At 53.5% G+C, this 17,543-nt stretch overlaps 1 pseudogene; it reads right to left on the minus strand.

Moving 5' to 3' along the window:
- Positions 1-15,131: 15,131 nt before the first annotated feature.
- Positions 15,132-17,543, minus strand: part of LOC103248083 (guanylate cyclase D-like) — a 46,547-nt pseudogene continuing 44,135 nt past the window's right edge.

Raw genomic sequence — 17,543 nt, forward strand, 5'->3', positions numbered from 1 at the left:
CCGGCCTGGCCCCGATTTCCCAGCTGCTGGCGCCGCCGCACTTAACGCGGGGGCAAACAGGCAAGGTGACGGCGGGGCTGAATGCGGAAGGAAATGACCCTTCTCTGGCCCTGGGGCGGCCGCGGAGGGGGTTCCCCGCACCAAGCCGTCCACTCTGGTGGGTCCTGGCAGGTCACTTTTCCTCTCCGAACTGTGCTCTAGCGTCTAGACCCGTACTCCTTCATCATCTGCGGGGCCCTTCAACAGCCTGTGAAATAGCACCATCAAAGTCCTCAGCTTTCGGACGGAGAAACTGAGGCTAGGGCGGGGGCAGTGTGTACACATGAAAACCAATTGTCTGAGACTAGTAAGGTCCCTATTTATAGTTGGGGAAACTGAGGCTCAGAAAGGTTAAGTGGCATGTCCAAAGTCACACAGCTTGTAAGAATCAGGGATTTGAACTCAGTCTGTCCATAAAGCTAAGTCTGCTTCAGTTTGGGCATTATCTTGGTCGATTTTTTAAAGTATTGTGCAAATATAGGGTGGCGGTATTGTCGTTTAGATCGGAGGTTGAAGCAGATCTTCCCCAAAGCCACCCCTCTTCTAGATGCCTTGTCCCCACCAAATCACAGGTACCCTGCTCTGCTGCCTGTGGACTCCAGGATGCGGGTCCCTAGAGGAGAGGGGCCCTGGCTGTCCTCCAGGTCCTGGTTCTGGGGGTAGAAGGTGCCTCTTCCACAGTGTTTCTCTTCCCTGATGGTCACCAGCCCTAGAGTGGGGCAGGGTGCCCCATTTTACAGGCATGAAAGTGACCACCCAGGGCCTTCTGGCAAATCAGGGTAAGGCTGGGCTCAGAAGTGGGATTTCCTGAAGTCTCTACAGTTACTGTCTTTTATTCTGCCTGTTCAATCTACTGTGGAGATGGATCTGAGCAGATGGGGTCAACCCAGAGAGGACAAGCTGTGACAGCAGGTGCCCCAGGGGCCTGACCTAGCCTTAGAGGAGGAAATCAGGGAAAGCTTCCCTAAGGAGGAGGCCTGAGCTGCACTGAGGGGATGGGCAGGAGGTGTAGGTAAGGAATCTCTCAGCAGGGCCTGGGAAAGGTATCCAAACCTTGTTCTTTTCCCTCCCAGCCACCCAAGGCCTCAGATCTATGTCCATAGGGTCCTAGCTGGTCCATCCAGCCCCCTCCCTGGTCTCCAGTGCTCCATTTGGTCAAATGGAACCTCAGTGCCCCTATCTGTAAAGTGGGAAAGATAGTAGCTACTACTTGGAGTTGGTGCTAGAACTAAGTGCAATGGATCCAGCTGGAGCCTGCACCCAGTGGTTGTTAGGCAACCTCTCACTGCCTTTATTGTGGCAGTTGGTGGATACTCCTATATCCTGCGGGCTTCCTTTTCCAGGTCCCTGTCCAAGGGGCCAAATGTCCAGGAAAGTGCTTTGAAGCTGCCCTGCAGTATGAGCAGAGTGACTGGATCATTCGGGCAGTTCCTGGCCTTGCGTATCGGACCAGCTCCCCGACATCCAGGCCCAGGCTGACTGAGCACTGCCTCACCCTTCCCGGAGCTGCTACCAAACAGAAATCACTGGGCTATGGCAGAGCTTCTGCTAGGGCCCAGGAGGGCGGGGCTGGGGCTATGGTGGGCTGGGGGTGAGTGCCCTGCCTCTCACTCCCCCGCCCCCCAGAGGCTGTGGTTGTGGTTAGTCAGCTCGTGGGGTTCCACCTTACTCAGTGCCCGGATGGGGCTCCCCAACATTTGAGGCAGATGGGCAACCAAGTGTGCCCACCTGCTGCAGATGCCTCTGGGGACCAAAGGCTAAAAGCCGGGAAGCCCACAGGCTCAGCGCCCCTTCCTTCATCTCTTCACTTCTTTGGCAGTCATGTTGTTGTGTGATTTTTGGCAGGTTGCTCGACCTTCCTGACCTCGGTTTGCTGACCTGAAAAGTGAAACTAATAACAGTACCCGGTGTATGAGAATGGCCTGTAACGACATGTGTGAAGTTCCTGGTTGCGGGGACCTCTGCTCAGTAAACACGACCTCTCTTCTCTGGTGGGCCCAGGACAATCGCTGAATAAAAATGTCCAATGCCTACCTTTTTGGAGGTCCCGGGCCAGATGAGAGCACAGAGGATGATTGAGTCCAGAGGCCTTGAAGGCCAAGTCCCGGAGGCAGAGCTTGAGTTTGCAGGAGGAAGGGTGGGTGGAAACTAAGCAGACTCAGGCTTGCCTGGCAGCCTTGTGGAGGATCTTTTAAAGGCCACCAAGTCCAACTTTCTTCTTCACCGGTGTCACTTAGCTTCTGCTGGCACACCTCCAGAAATGGGGAGTTCTCCTGGGCAGCCCATCAACAGACAGCTAAGGCTTCACGGTGTTGATATTTTTGTGGAAATGCTTCCATTCCTTCATGCATTATCAGTGAAGATATAAGAGATGCATCTCTTCCTGTGTCCTCAGGACTACCATTCTGAGATGAAAAAATCCGCTCGGGCACCAAGTCAGGCTCAAGGCTCCCTGGGAGGATTTCACCTCAGGCCAGATTGAAACCTGAGGGTCCTACGCAGGAGCTAGTGGCCCAGAAAGGCGATGATGTGCACATCCTGTGTAACCTTGGACAAGCTGCTAAACCTCTCTGAGCCTTGCTGTCCTGATCTAACTGTAGAACCAGGGTGGAAAGGCCCATGGCACCCTAGACTGCCAATTTAGTCTCCACTGCTGTTTGCTGACTGCTCACTGTGGGTCAGTCCTTCATCTCATGTGGCAAATGAGAGTATAGGCAGCCTTCCAGTTAGGTGTCTTTATTCTCAATGACTGACCAGGAAACTCAGAGACCTTTATTCTCAATTACTGACCAGGCTCAGAGAGGTTAAGTAACTGCCAAAAGTCACACAGCACAGCTATGGAGCCAGTAATTGAACGAAGTTCTTCTGATTTTCAGGCCAGAACTCACTGCAGAGATGTCACTCCCTGCTTCTGCCCAGCACCCACATGAGCCCCTGAGAGTCTGGGAGTTACCTCATGAGCCCCTTCTGGGCCCTGCCTTCTAGGGCAGAACCCTGGGTTCCCCAGTTCTTCCCCTGACTCCCCTCACTTTCTCCCTAGGGCAAATGGGCTCAGGCCACACCATCTCTAGGCCACCTCCTGGAGGGGCAGGAGGATGTTATAAATGGCCCAGTGGTGGGGAGTAGCTGGTCTGTTGAGTGGGAATATCAAGGGCTTGCAGGACCGGGCCTGGGGCCAGGTTCTTTACTTATCCCCAGCCCATAGCTGTCCGACGAGGGGAGGCCTATCTCTGCCCCCATTTTACAGAGAGAGATGAAGCCTGCAGGGACTCTGTGACTTGCTGGAGGTCACACAGCGGACATGGTGGGCAGGCCCATCCAAGTCCTCAGGCTCCAAGTCCTCATTCGTGGCTAGAGAATGAGGACTTACTCTGCTGGTTTTCTGTTCTCGATGGAGGCACGAGGCACCCCCTCTTGGAAGCACTTAGCGTTACCAAGGCAGGGGAAGCAGGTGCTCGTGAGGCCCCACATACCCCACAACCACCACACGAAAGGCTCCTGGCTCAGAGTCCCGTCAGTGACTACCGTGGCTGAAGGGACTGGAGGCTCTCAGAAGCCCCAAGGGAGTTGGGGGGAAGGACCAGGCAGGGCAGGATCAGAAGCGTCTCCACAACCTGATGCTGTGCTGAGCTGTGGACCATGAAACCGCAGCTTTCTGCAGCACCAGGCTGCTGGGAACCCGAGGGGTTGTGCCTTTGAGCCATGCAACTTTTTCCTCTGCTTTAACTGCTTAAAGGCTAAACCCGATGTACCCTTTTCTTGATGATCCAGTGTTTATCACTTTGGGCTTTGGTTATGGTCCATGAGGTCACAAAGTGTCATCTCCAAGGTACCAAAAACAGCAACAGAGCTAAGGCCAGGATGAGGTGGCTGCAAACACATGAGCTCCTGAAAGCAGCACTCATAGGAGCAGGGCACCGGCACAGAGGAGGAGAGGTGGCCATGAATTTCAGGGAATCTTCTCTGCCTCCTCTACTCCCATGCCAAGAAATATGACAGATTCTAGGCCAAGAGAGGATGAGGACGTGGCCTGAGGTCACACAGTGGGCCAAAGGTCTGACTCTCTTCCTCCTCCACTTTCTTCCACAGGCCTCACGTGGGGTGCTCCTGGGTTCACAGAGCAACCCCTTCAGAGGTCTAGCCCAGCTCTTCTCAAGCCTTGGCAAGCATCAGAATCCCTGAGGGCTGGCTAAACGGATTGCCGGGCCCCACCCCAGAGAGCCTGGTTCAGTAGGTCAGAGGTGGGGCCCGGAATCTGCACCTCCAGCAAACCCTCAGTGGTGCTGATGCTGCCAGTCCTCAGACCACCCTTTGAGACACACTGCTCCAGGGAAGCACCGCGCTGATGAGGAGCAGGCAGCCTCTGTGTGGGGCTCCGGGCAGGCCCTGGCCTCTGCTCTCACAGTTGCCCAGTCTTCACCTATGAAGTGTGGATAACACCAGCTCCACACTGCATCGCAGAAACGAAGGAATGAAATGTAAAGGTTATGGTTAATGGAATTATTAATCTTTCTTACTGCGAGTAATTTCAAGTTGGGAAGGGAATAGGCTGGGCCAGGCAACTTTCTAATGCAGCTGTCATATTGCAACCCATTCAATCCTTAACTACACCCAAGAAGGTAGATATTATTATTATTATTATTATTATTATTATTATTATTAGCAGCAGCAGCTCAATTTTGCAGATGACATGTGAGGAAATGCAGCAAGGATGAGTAATTAACTTAAGCTTGCACAGCCAGTATGGGTGAGTCCAGGCAGTGGGGCTCCAGCACCTACCCACTGAATACTAGATCATATCGTCACTTGAAGGAGCATTAATGAACCCAAAGAACAAATTATCTAAACGTTCTGTGTGTAGTTATGTTCCCCCTCCCACCTTAGGTGGGGTGAGGAGGGGACTGAGAAGGGCAGAATGGAGGAAGAGAAGCAACCTGGGTTTCAGAGAGAGACCCACCCACATTCCCATCCTTGCCGTACCACTCACTGCTGTGTTACTTTCGGCTGGTGGCCTCACCTCTGAGCCCAGTAGAGTGAGGGCAGCGATGGACAATGGACAACTAGGGCAGTCTGAAGAGTGAGTGCACTTGTATTAAGCTGTTGCTCACCAGTCAGTGGCACAGCTTGCGGTGCTCCCTGCCCAGGTCAGCATTTGAGGGTTTTGGCAGCAGCTATGGTCTTTGTGCTGGTTCATTTCAGGGAGAGAGAAGCGGTTTTGGAGCTTCCCCTGGCTGTGCTCAGGGGATGTAGGGAGGAAACCTGCCTGGAATGTAGCTGTGGCTGCCCCTCGGGGACAGTGTGGGTGGGCAGCATGAGGGTATAGCGTTCCTCAGGAGGGCAGGTGGAAGCCCTCAAGGGGCAAGCGAGGGGGAGGAGGCCTGGGCACACCCGGTTGTCACAGGGACAGGGTCTTCTTAGGCACAGGTCACAGAGTCCCTATCTTGTCCTAGTCATGTTGCCATCTTCCTCATGACCATGAGGTGTTCCTAGAGTCCTTCAAGTATTGTCCATTGAGGGGAAGCTGAGGCTCTACAGGGGCAAGGAGGAGGCAAGAGCGGGGCTGCCCCTCTGCTGCATTGGACTTTTACCCTTCCCGCATGGCATTTTTCCACCTGTTGATGAGAGCTACATGCGCGCGCCCCACAGACACAGTGCACCTGCAGCAGCCCAGCCACAGCCGCACACACATCCTTCATATGCATCCTCAGAGGCAACACGAGATGCACAGGGTCATGACTCATGAAAACAACAAGCATGCATCGACCTCACACACAAATTTCACATAGGCACACACACGACTCACAAACATTCAGACATTCAGAGACGCCCTCAAAAGTCACAGTCACCACACATGGTTACATACACCCTGCACAAATCCAACTCTCAATTAAACACCACACGTGCAAAACACAACACAAACATGTACATTGAGCATACACAGTGTACACACACTACATCCATATATCCTACGCAAACACCACACTCACAAACATACCACACACATTGCACACAAACACAGCTCACAACCAGTATGTACACTGAAGACTTAAAATACCAAGGCTCCTCAAACCCAGTGCACCAGTGCACACACAGCAGAGAGCACAGATAAGCCTCTTGTCTGTGTGCATGGATGTGCACACACACACACACGTGAGCACGCCTGTATACACGGGCACGGGTGCACATGCTCATGGGAACTAGGCTGTCATCTCGCATGGCTCGTGACTCTGATTTTTCTCAGAAGCAGACCACACATAAGTCAAGTGGCTTCCACTAGGGCTGGTTTCCTGACATGAAAAAGGAAAGGAGGGGAAAGGACACAGTTTGGGCTAAATAAGTCAGACAGACTCCCTTGGCCTCCCAGGAATCTCATGATTAATCCAGCTGGGATGCTGTGAGCTTTGGGCCCTGGGAGCTGGGCTGGGGCTCCAGAATGCAGAGTTCTGCATCCTGTCTACTGAGGGATGGATGGCAGGCCTTGTCACCAAGCCAATCTCTCTGCAGGTCTGGAAGCTTAAAAAGGGGTTATGTGGCCTCAGGGCTGCCACTCCCTGACTTCTTCTAGGCTGTGCAACTTCAGCCTGCTTGCCGGTTTTTCTCTCCTGTGATGCTGGGGTCAGGAGATCCGGGTTTGAGGCCTGAACCTGACTCCCCAAACCAAACTTGCCTCTGCTGGCATCAGTGACCACCTGGCCTCCTGGTGGATGGGCTGTGCTTCCTGCTGGCAGAGGCAGCACCTGCCTCCTGGGGGAACCTTCTGGGCAAGCCCTCTTGTACACGCCCCTGTTTCACAAGCCCCTTCTGGACCTTCCAGGTTCCCTTCAGCTGTGGCCCCCTCCTCTCTTCTCCTCCTAGCCAGACCCACAAGGGAGTTAGCTACCTGCAAGAAAACCACTCTTGCTGCCTCCATTGCCTCCACTCTCCACCTGCCTCCAGCTCCTCATTTCAACAAGCACATCCATGGCAGAACTGCTGTGGCTGGACCGAGGGACAGTGTCCAGGTCCCTTGGCTATGTTCTTCACAGCTTCCCCTCCTCCTTTAATGGCCCTCTTCCCGTGGCACTTTGGAACACCTGCTCCTGGCCCTCCTCTCTCCTCTCTTGCATCTCTTTCAGGATCCTGCTGCGGGCCCTTCTCTTCCTCCTCCTCCTCTACCTGATCTCTAAACATGGAAGCTCCCGGAGCTCCCACTCACTCTTTGGCCTGGCGTTTTCTCCCCTGGCCCTTTCCCCAGGACTGCTTCCTGGCCCAGGATCTCTCTTTTCCCGCTCATTCACTCAGGCCCCACATGGCAGCCAGATGGAGTCTCTCCAAAACACAGGTTTGACCAGGTCACCCTCCTGCTTAAAAGCCTTTGATGGCCCAGGGCGTCTGAGTCCACGTCACACTTCCCGTTTTCCTGTCTCTTTCACGACACACAGGGGCCAGGTTCTATATCACGAACCCACATACATCCTCCACCATCTCCTCTCCCCTTTCCTGCTCTCCCCAGCTGTGCCCAGTTAGCTCTTTCGAAGTCCCTCTCCCTCTCTCTTTCTCCTGCCCCTCCCTCCCCCTCTCTCTTCCTTCCCATCTATCTCTCCCTCTTTCACCTGATTTAGAGTTACCAGAGGTGAGGGCTGCAGAAACTACATTGTGGGGTTTCCATACCAGTAAAAAGAAAGAAAAAAAGCCGAGCCTCCAGTTCAAAAGGCTCTTCACTTCCCTGCTATGTAAGTCCAGGAGGCCAAATGAGAGGGCATGGTGGCTGTGGGAATAAACAGCCCTTCAGTGCGCTTCCCCAGGCGGGTGGCCAGAGTTCATTCGTTTCTCTGCCTTTTCACTCTTCCGTGTCCAGCCTACCCTGCAAGTTCTGACCTTGACTTGGGTCCACAGCACACTCCGGCATCTGCCCCCTCAACTCCTCCATCCACATCCAGAGACCTGGCTGCTGGCCTTGGCTTCACCTGGCCTCACCTGCCCCATCCTCTGCACCCTACTCCAGCTCCGTTCGCTGGGCCCTACCTTGCAGCTGGTGACCTTGTCTGAGTCACCTTTTTCCATATAGTATTTGACTGGGGCCCATAAGGCCACCAGGGTGGTGCAGGTGGTGGGGGCTTTGGAGTTGAGGTCCATTTCTGCCCCTGGCTTGCTGGGTGACCTTGGACTGAGTCTTAGTAGCTGCATCGAAAATAGAGCGAGAATAATCTTTGCCTTGCATGATGGAAGTGAGAGGTACGTTGCAGATATTCCATCCACATTAGTTCCTTCTTTCTAGTGAAATAAAGACCCTCCCATGGGCTGCCCACAGGGGAAGCCTTGGAGACAGTGCCTGGGGAGACCTGAGCCGGCCCTTTAAAGGGTTCCTGGACCTTGGATCAGTCTTATAGTTGTTCTTTGGGTAACCACCAATGAACCAGGAAGCTGAGGCTCGGTGCTGGTGGGTTAGGGACAACATGGAGATCTGGGGACAAGGGAGTGATGGAAAAAGGATGGAAAAAGGTAAAGCAGCTTCTAGGGAAGGGACTCCTGGAAGGAGAACTGAGGCTTTAAAAAGTTCATGAAGTTTGGCTGCATGGTGAACCATGATGCGATGTCTTCTCTGGCGCTCAGAAATTCTTCACCGACTCTCCATTTCTCATTGGTGCACTGGGGAGTTGGATGTGGTTTAATTTCTGTCAAAGTGAAGAGTGTGGGCTCAAGGTGGACACATGGGAAGAACAGAGACTGTCCCCATGGCCAGCTCCCACCAGCCCATGTCTGTAATAACAATTCTGAAAATATGCTGAGAGGATATTGTGATATTCCTCAAGCTGGAAGGATTTTGTACCCGGACACAAAAGTGATGGGGAAGGTTATCTCTAGCCCGCTGGTTCCAGGCCTTAATGGGTAATTAAAACTACTGATAGGAATAGTTTTTTAGAATAAAAACCCTCTAGGTTGAAATTGGGGATCTGAAGGACAAGATGGGCCAGGGCATAGGGATAGAAAGAGGCTGGGCAGCCAGGGGAGAGAGCTGGCAGGGCCGGCTGGCAGGAGCTCCTCAGCAAAGGCCCTTGGCCATCAGTAGTGCACACTTACTAAGTCAAAAAGTGACGTCGCAAGATCTGTGCTGCAGGTAGACTAGTGGTGGGAATAGAGGCAAGAGAGCAGCATGAAGCCTGGTGCCCTTGCTGTGGACCGAAGTCGGAGACCATAGTGACAGGCTGCGCAGGACTTGATGACTGATTGTGGAGGTGGTGGAGAGTTGTCATGAGAAGGACAGGGAAGAGAGGGCCATCACCTGTTTCTGCGCCAGGAGACTAGGCAGAGCAGTCAAGGTAACCTGTGGCTCACCAGGAAATGTGCACAGATCAGAGATGCTTCTCCTGTCTGTGGATGGGGTAGTCACACCTGCCTCCCAGGAGAGAGTGTGATAGGCCACAGGAGCCAGCATCCGGGAAAGAATGGTATCAAATGATCACCTATGCATTATGTCATAGAAAATGTCAGTGTCTGGAGGCTGGACACATCCTGGACACATGCCAACTTGGGCCAGGCCTTTCCAGTGGGGAGGGGACCCTGAGATCTGCTGTTTCACATGCACAGGGGCCAGGTTCCATATCCTTGAGCCCACACTCTGCACGTTGACAGAGCCTAAAACCACATCCAGCTCCCCAGTGCGCCAGTGAGAGAGAGAGAGCTGTTGAAGAACTCTCTCTGTGCTTCAGTCGTTCAGGGAGGTTCCCCATGTGGGACTCCTCCGTGGGGTGCCCCATCACTCCATGTATCCCCCTCCTCCCTCTCCCTGCCGTCCCAGCAGAGCCCCGGGAGCCTGTGGGCTGGGGAGGAGTGGGGAGGAGTCCCCGAGTCTCCAGGGTTGCCCGAGGGGCTCCTGGTTCACTCTGGAACAACTTGCCTGCCCCCTAGTGGATTGCTCAAAGAGTCTCTCAGGCCGCGGAAACCTGCGCCGGTCCTGATGGACTGGGGCCTCCAGCAAGAGAGACTTGTGCAAGGAAGTCCGGGTCACAGCCTACATGGGAGGTGGCATGGCCAGCCCTTGAGAAGGAGCCGGACTTGGGTGTCCCACAGCCCCAGTGAGCGCAGCAGCCCACTTGGCTAGTCAGTCTTCTCTCAGAGCCTCGTGTCCTCACCACTTAATGAAGATGCAGGGTCCTGAGACAGTGCACACAACAGGCGCTCAGTACATGTGTGGCCTTTCCCTCCAGCTCTGTGTCACTTCACTTCCCTCTCTGTGAGAGTGTAGACTCCACTCTGTCTTTTGAGCAAATCTGGATTGTCATACACATGGATTTCCTTAAAGGGAGGCTCACCTGCCTCCACGGTAGCCTCCTTCACCTTCCCTGGTCTGTCATATTTCTTTCCCACTGAACTTTACTGGCCAGACACTGGGGTCACACAAACAGGGTTCAGACCCACCTTTGCCCTCCAGAAGCCCCCTTCTGCAGGGAAAGGCTGACACAAGACCATGCCTAGAGTGTAGTCAGTGACGGACAGGGTGGCCCAGGGCTGAGGGGCCAGAGGAGGTACCCCTCCCACAGCACATTGGGGTGAAAGGGATTGTGTCAGGGAAGGCTTCCTGGAGGAATTGGCAGAGGAACAGAGATTTGGAGAGGAAGGAGTTAGCCAGAAGGAGTGGGAAACAGGGAGCTGGGAAAGAGCCTCCAGGCCCGTACAGGGGTTGGAGGAGAGGGCGTCCATTGCAGCATGAGGGCAGTGGTGAGGGGAGGCAGGGCTGCAAGGGGAGCCATGAGCTGACATGCTGCCTGTGCCTGGTGTGCCAGGATCCCAGCTAAGCATTAGATCAACCAAGCCCAGATGCAGAGAACAGCAGAGGAGAAACCAGGAAGGCGACCTCAGGGGCTGGCATTGCTGGAAGGGAGATTATGTATTAGACGCCTTTGGGCTAGTTAGTTCCTTAATTTGTTCATTCATCAATTCAGCTTTCTAGTACATGCCTCTTCCTGGGCATTGGACTAAAGGAAGGAACTAGATAAGGTCCCTCCTGTCAAGTGAGGGTCAGGCATGGCAGCTACTAATTCCATACCGAGGAGGATTGGGAAAGGGTTTCAGGAAGAGGTGGCATTTTAGGTAGACTTTGAAGGATGAGGAGGCATTCACCAGGTGTTGAAAAAGGGCCAAGGTCATCTAGGTAGAGAAAATAACAAGAGCAAAGATGTAGCATCATGAGGGGTTTGCAGAAGAGTAAGGAGTGTATCATAGCCAAAGAGTTGGTTGTGTAGGGGGCAGATGAGGTGGGGCCAACCTATGTAGGGCCTTGAATGCCAGGCTAAAGTACTTGGACTTTTCTAAGGAGTCCATCCCAAAGTGTGCCCACCTGAAGAACCAGGGACCAAACAATTCCAGATCACCCAGCCCTGCAAGGACCTTCTGGAAGCCCATAGCTCCATCTGCCATAGCAAGAACCCAACCTCTAGAAATGTCCCCTTGCTGGGAATGTACTCCAAGGGACAGGTGAATGGTCACAGGCTGCTGAGGGGAAGGCAGGGGCCTTCACTGGCACCAGCTGGCATTGACTCATCATGTAAGCCATGACTTGGGGCTGTATCTCTGGGGTCCTGTCTGAACATGTCCATGGAAGCCCATGCGAATGCTGGGCTGGCTCCTCCTGAGGATTTCCTCAGCCTCACCTGAAAGGTGCTATCCTCACTCCTGTTCTGCAGAAGAGGAACTTGTGTGCTCACTGAGGCTGCCTCCCCTGGGAACCCTCCAGGGACCATTGCTTTTTTTCTGGGCTTTCGTAGCCCTGCATCACCACCTCAGATCGGAGACAGAGGGGCTGACACATACAAGGCACTTCACCCTCGAAGCCTCCAGTTCCTCATCTGTAAAGTGCACAAATAACTCTCATTTTAGAGGGTGGGCATGGTTTAGTCAGTGTGCGTGAAGCTCCTGCCACACACCTGGCACATAGCAGGTAGCAGGTAAATGGGGAATAAATGAGACATAAAGCCTCCCAGGAGGAAACGGCCAGCCCTGGACTGGGGCACGATGCAGGATCCAGGTGGGCATGGGCCTATCTTCCTTTGTCCCTAACTGATGGAGGAAGGTTGGAGAGAGGTGAGAACCCTGGTGTGTGTTGGGGGAATATGGTTTGGCTGTGTCCCCACCCAAAACTCGTCTTGAATTGTAATCTGAATTGCGTGTCAAGGGAAGGACCTGGTGGGAGGTGATTGGATCATGGGTGGGGGGTTTCCCCAGGCCAGTCTCATGGTAGTGAGTGAGTTCTCATGAGATCTGATTGTTTGATAAGTGTTGGGCAATCCCGCCTTCTCTCTCTCTATCTCCCTGGACACCATATAAGAGTTGCCTTGCTTCCTCTTTGCCTTCTGCCATGATTGTAAGTTTCCTGCAGCCTCCCCAGCCATGCAGAACTGTGAATCAATTAAACCTCTTTTGTTTATGAATTACCCAGTCTTAGGTAGTATCTTTATAGCAGTGTGAAAACGGACCAATGTAGGGAGTCTAGTTACGTGCAGTATGTCAGCTTTGGACAGAGTTTCCTCCTAGAGTCCTTAGGAGCCTCTAAGAACAGAGCTGACTCAGCTCTCTCAGCAACGGCAGTTCAGGGACTGAGCAGAGGGGCGAGAGCTGCTCCCACCATACAACCTTCCAGAGGGCCCAAGAGCACGAAGACCCATGGCCAAATGTAGTCACACCCTGAAAAACAGCACACATACACACAACAGGTACTTGGACACACATCACACATATGGGCACACATGGTATGCACACAGATACATGTGCCACTGCCCCAGATTTTGGGACAGGAAGGGATGTACCACTGCCCCAGATTTTGATGCTCAGACATGCTCAGACACATAACATACACAGTAAAACTGCATACATGTAGACACACCAAAGCCATAAATGCATATACACAGAAACACACGGACACATAAATGCACATATACACAGACAACATGCACAGATGTCTACAGACGAGCACATACATGCAGACACAGACACAATGACAACCCACACATGTCCACAGGTACAGGCACAGGCTCACTGTCACTTGCCTGCAAAGGGCCCTTTGAGCTCTGGCATCCACTTAAATATACAAGGTCACACAGATCTGTTCACCCACCCCACCCCCCCAAGTCACATCTGCACTACACTTCTCAGTCGAGTGTGTGTTCACACGCACTGCCTCCTTGATCTAACAGCAGCCTCGTAAGGCAGTTAGGGCAGGGGCCTGGGCCCTCCTGTGCAGTGAGGAACAGAAGGCCTAGAGGCACCAACAGACCAGCCTGGGCCACTCGGCGCCTGGCAGGTGTCTTAGTCAGCTTGGGCTGCTGTAACTGAGTAACACAGATTGGAGGGCTTCAACAATAGATATTTGCTTCTCACCGTTTTGGAGCTTGGAAGTCCCAGATCAAGTTGCCATCAGGGCCTGGTGTTGGTGAGGCCTCTCTTACAGGTTCACAGACGGCCCCTTGTTGCTGTGCTCTCCCTTGGTGGAAAGAGCTACCTCACTGGCCTCTTCTCACAAGGGCACTAATCCCATTTGTGAGGGCTCCAGCCTTATAATCTCATCACCTCCCGAAGGTACCACCTCCTAAACCATCACATTGGGACTGGGGTTTTGACATAGGAATGTGGGCGGAGAACACAGGCCTTCAGTCCACAGCAGTAGGAAAGAGGAGTCCTGGTCGAGCTCTGGTCTCTTCCTGCCCAGCTGTGGTGCCAGGGCACGAACCCATGCATATGCTCATGGATGCTCACGGCAGACACACAGCTATGCACCCAGAGGGGCTTTAGGAGTCACCTAGACCACATGCTCATTTTACAGATGAAGAAACTGGAGCCCCAAGAGAAAATCCGTAGGCCTAAAGGGGGCCACCCAGAGGGCCTGTGGAGAAACCAGGGCCACATCTCTGTCCCTGTCCCCACAACTGTACCACATGCACAGACATAATCACACACAAGCCATGGGCACATTCCACAGACACATGTGTGCAGATCCTCCCTGCTCAACACTCCTGCAGGCTCGCAGGGCCAGGTGTGGTGTTTCCACAGTCCTCTCATTTAACTCTCATGATGGTAGGGGATGGAAGAGTAACTGGCTCTGTTTTGCATTTGAGCAAACTGAGGCATAGAAAGGTTAGGCCCAAAGTTGCACAGGTAGGGACAGGCAGTGGCATCTCCCAAAGCCAATTCTACATATATCATCACATCCTTACATACCTCTTTTTTCTTATATGTGCGCGCGCGTGCGCACACACACACACACACACACGGGCACCCTGGCCTCTGTGGGCACAGCGGCCCTCAGGCAGAACATTTTCCCAACAAGCACCAGTTCAGTTCAAAGTTTTTGTGCCAGTTCTCCCATCCTAAGGGGTCTTTTGAGGAAAGGATACATTTGTTTGGGGTTTAACCTGCCCGCTTGGTCCATGCCCCTCTCCCCTCAGTTTGGAAAATGAATTCCACGTGTGGCCTTCTTGCCTGCTCTGAAATCACCCGCGGGGATTTGGTGAACACTCTTTGATGTTAGAAGCCAATGTAATAAGTTGGCTGTTGAGTTTTTTTTTGTTTTTTTTTTTTGTTGTTGTTTTTTTTCTGTAAGACAGAACTCTCATCTCATTTTCCTGAGATCTGAGGAATTCTCACCTTCCCTCCTCCATCTTGAGTTTCCGAGTTCCTGTGTCCCAAGGCCTGAACTCATGACACAGTGCTTACGAGACACCCAAAGGTTTGGGCTGGCTTGGGGAGAAAGGCAGGGAAGGAGGCAGCGTACTTTGAGCATTTCCTAAGGGAAATGCGAACACAGGGCCAGGCCGTGTGTTAGAAGCTCTGAATCCCCCGAGATGACAAAACAGATATGTCACAAGTGGGAGGCCCAGCTGAGCCTGGAGCCCTTGTCTGCCGGGCTTCCCTTCCTCCTCCCAGCCTTGCTTCTTTTGGAAGCTGTTGTGCCACCTGGGGCAAATGACCTCCTCCCCATGGGCCTTGGGCCCTGCAGCTAGACAGTGGGCACAGGGCTCCTCAGGGTCTGCTCTCATGGTAATGAGCTCTCTGTATCAAAACCATTTGCTGAGAACAAAGCACCATGTGAAAGGAGGAGAGGGTTTCTATTTTTATTGTTTTTATGTCAAGAGGCAAGTTCAGCTCTAGGATTCGTATGGGAATGCATCAGTTACTATCACTCTGGGCACTTACGGTTTGGCCACCAGGGAGCTCAGCAAGGAAGTCTTTGAAGGAAGTGGAGCAGGGAGGGGGAAGGGGGTATACACAGGAGGCTCCATGCTGGTGCAGGCACCTGCCCCACACCGTTCTCCTCAGGGCCTGGCCAAGGTCTTCCGTGTCCTGACAGGCTTTGGCAAAGGCCACCTTGATTTCTTGGTTTATGAAGTCTTACCAAGGGTCTCTGGGGAAAAAGGAGAAACAAGAATCATAAAGCGACCACTGAAAGCCGCAGTCGTGGGCATTTACAGCCCCACCCTGCTGACGGGGCGCTCCTTTCACTTCCTTCATGCTCCTGGGCCCCGAGCAGCCTGGCCGTGGGCACCTGCCCTACCTAGAACTTTAGGGATCTGAGGCTGGGAAAGGTGAAGTGTCTTCTCCAAGGCCGTGCCATTGCTGACTGATCCGCAGGTGCGGCTTCAAGCACAGTGGCCTCCTAGGAGATAGGGAGTTACCCCAGCTTCCGCCCCTACTCAGGACATGATCTTGGGAGGTTGGGAGGCCATGGTGAGGGCTTCTGTGACTCCCAGATATTATACAGATCCAGGGTAGGGACCCTGGACTCCTGCACACTTCCCTTTTCTCACTTGCTGCCCACAGGTGCTGGGAACAGGGTGGAGCTGGGTCACTGCTGTTACCCAGAGAAGAAAGCCAGGCTCCGAGGGACAGCCAGGGTCTCACAGCAACCCAGCTGGCAGGGGAGGTTTTTGCGCCTGTTTGGTGAGGGCGGAGAGAGGGGCCGCTGTGTGGAGTGTGTCTGTGGTGTCTGGTGAAAAGTGCTTCCGTGGGTACTGCTGCTTGAGTCGGTGGCTACACCAAGACATGGTTGCTGGGGCGGGGGGCCTTTGTCCCCTCCCCCAATCTCCACCAGCCCCCTTAAAATCCCCAGAGAGAAAGATAAATCACTTCTGCAGATATGGGAAATACATAAAGTGGGAATAAAAACACTTTTAGGAAACTTGGCTTCAAAAAAATAAAAATCAGATTATAACATACAGTGCAAGCAAAAATTTGATAACTGCTTTATAAATGCGGCTCCAAGACAAGTTCCCATCCAGCCTGTCCTGAGCCCCTCCTGCAGAGATTCTGTGTGTGTGTGTGTGTGTGTGTGTGTGTCAGCGCGTGTGTCTGTCTGTGACCTCATCTCTAGACAAGTAGAGGGGCATGTGGTGTTCCACACCCATGACAAGTGTGTGCACCTGGCGAGCTTACATGCAGAACTGGGGTGCAGAGACCCTCCCCTGCCTGCCTGGAGGTCTGGGAGGCTCCCATGTCAGGTGGTGCCCACTGTGACTTATCTCCGCTCTCCTCCCTCCCTCTGAGCCAAGAAGATGAAAACATTTCTGGCACTTTCTAAAGTTTCTGTCCAGGTGTGGAAAAGCCATCAGCTGAGGGGGCGCAGGATGACAAATGGCTGCCAGATCTGCAGGTTCCCGGTTCTGAGACAGGATGGGCGGGGTGAGGACTGGGAGCTGGGCTTTTCAGTAGTGCCTGAAAGGACAGACCAGGGCAGGGGACTTGGTGGTAGGTGGCTGGTGTGTAGGAGACTCAAGAGGTCACATTCCCTGGGTGCTGAGCACCGATGGACAGATGTGCCGATGCCTCGGCAGTCCAGGACCTCCTGAGTCTTATATGGGCAGGGCAAGCTCCGCCAACTGGCAAACAAGAAATGTCAGTAGTTACAAGTGCTGTGGAGGCCACCACGCTGGGAAATGAGCTGGAGGGTGACAACAGGGCCTGTCTAGAGTGTGTGACCTGTGCCACCTCCTGACTGAAGCAGCATTTGACTGAGACCAGGATGACAGAAAGGGCATTCCAGGTACAGGAACAGCAAGAGCAAGTGGCCGGAGGTAGGAAGAACACGGTGTGCTTTCGGGAGGAGGCCCATGAGCAGCTGGTGAGCAGCAGAAGGTGGCAGGAGAGGCCGGGCAGTCACTGGCTGGGCAGCGCAGGGCCTTGGAGGCTGCACGAAAGGTTGCTTAGTCTCAGGGCGATGGGACAGCCCAGAAGGGTTAACAGCAGCAACCTGTCCTGTCCATCATGTCTGTGGCTTTTGTTATTGTTGTTGTTTTGAGACAGAGTCTTGCTCTGCTGCCCAGGCTGCAGTGCAGTGGCAGGATCTCAGCTCACTGCCACCTCCACCTCCTGGGTTCAAGCGATTCTCCTGCCTCAGCTTCTCAAGTAGCTGGAATTACAGGCACCCACCGCACACCTGGCTAATTTTTGTGCTTTTAGTAAAGATGGGGTTTCTCCATGTTGGTCAGGCTGGTCTCCAACTCCTGACCTCAAGTGACCTGCCCGCCCCGGCCTCCCAA

The sequence above is a fragment of the Chlorocebus sabaeus genome, chromosome 1 (genome assembly GCF_047675955.1).
Source record: "Chlorocebus sabaeus isolate Y175 chromosome 1, mChlSab1.0.hap1, whole genome shotgun sequence".
Taxonomy (NCBI): domain Eukaryota; kingdom Metazoa; phylum Chordata; class Mammalia; order Primates; family Cercopithecidae; genus Chlorocebus; species Chlorocebus sabaeus.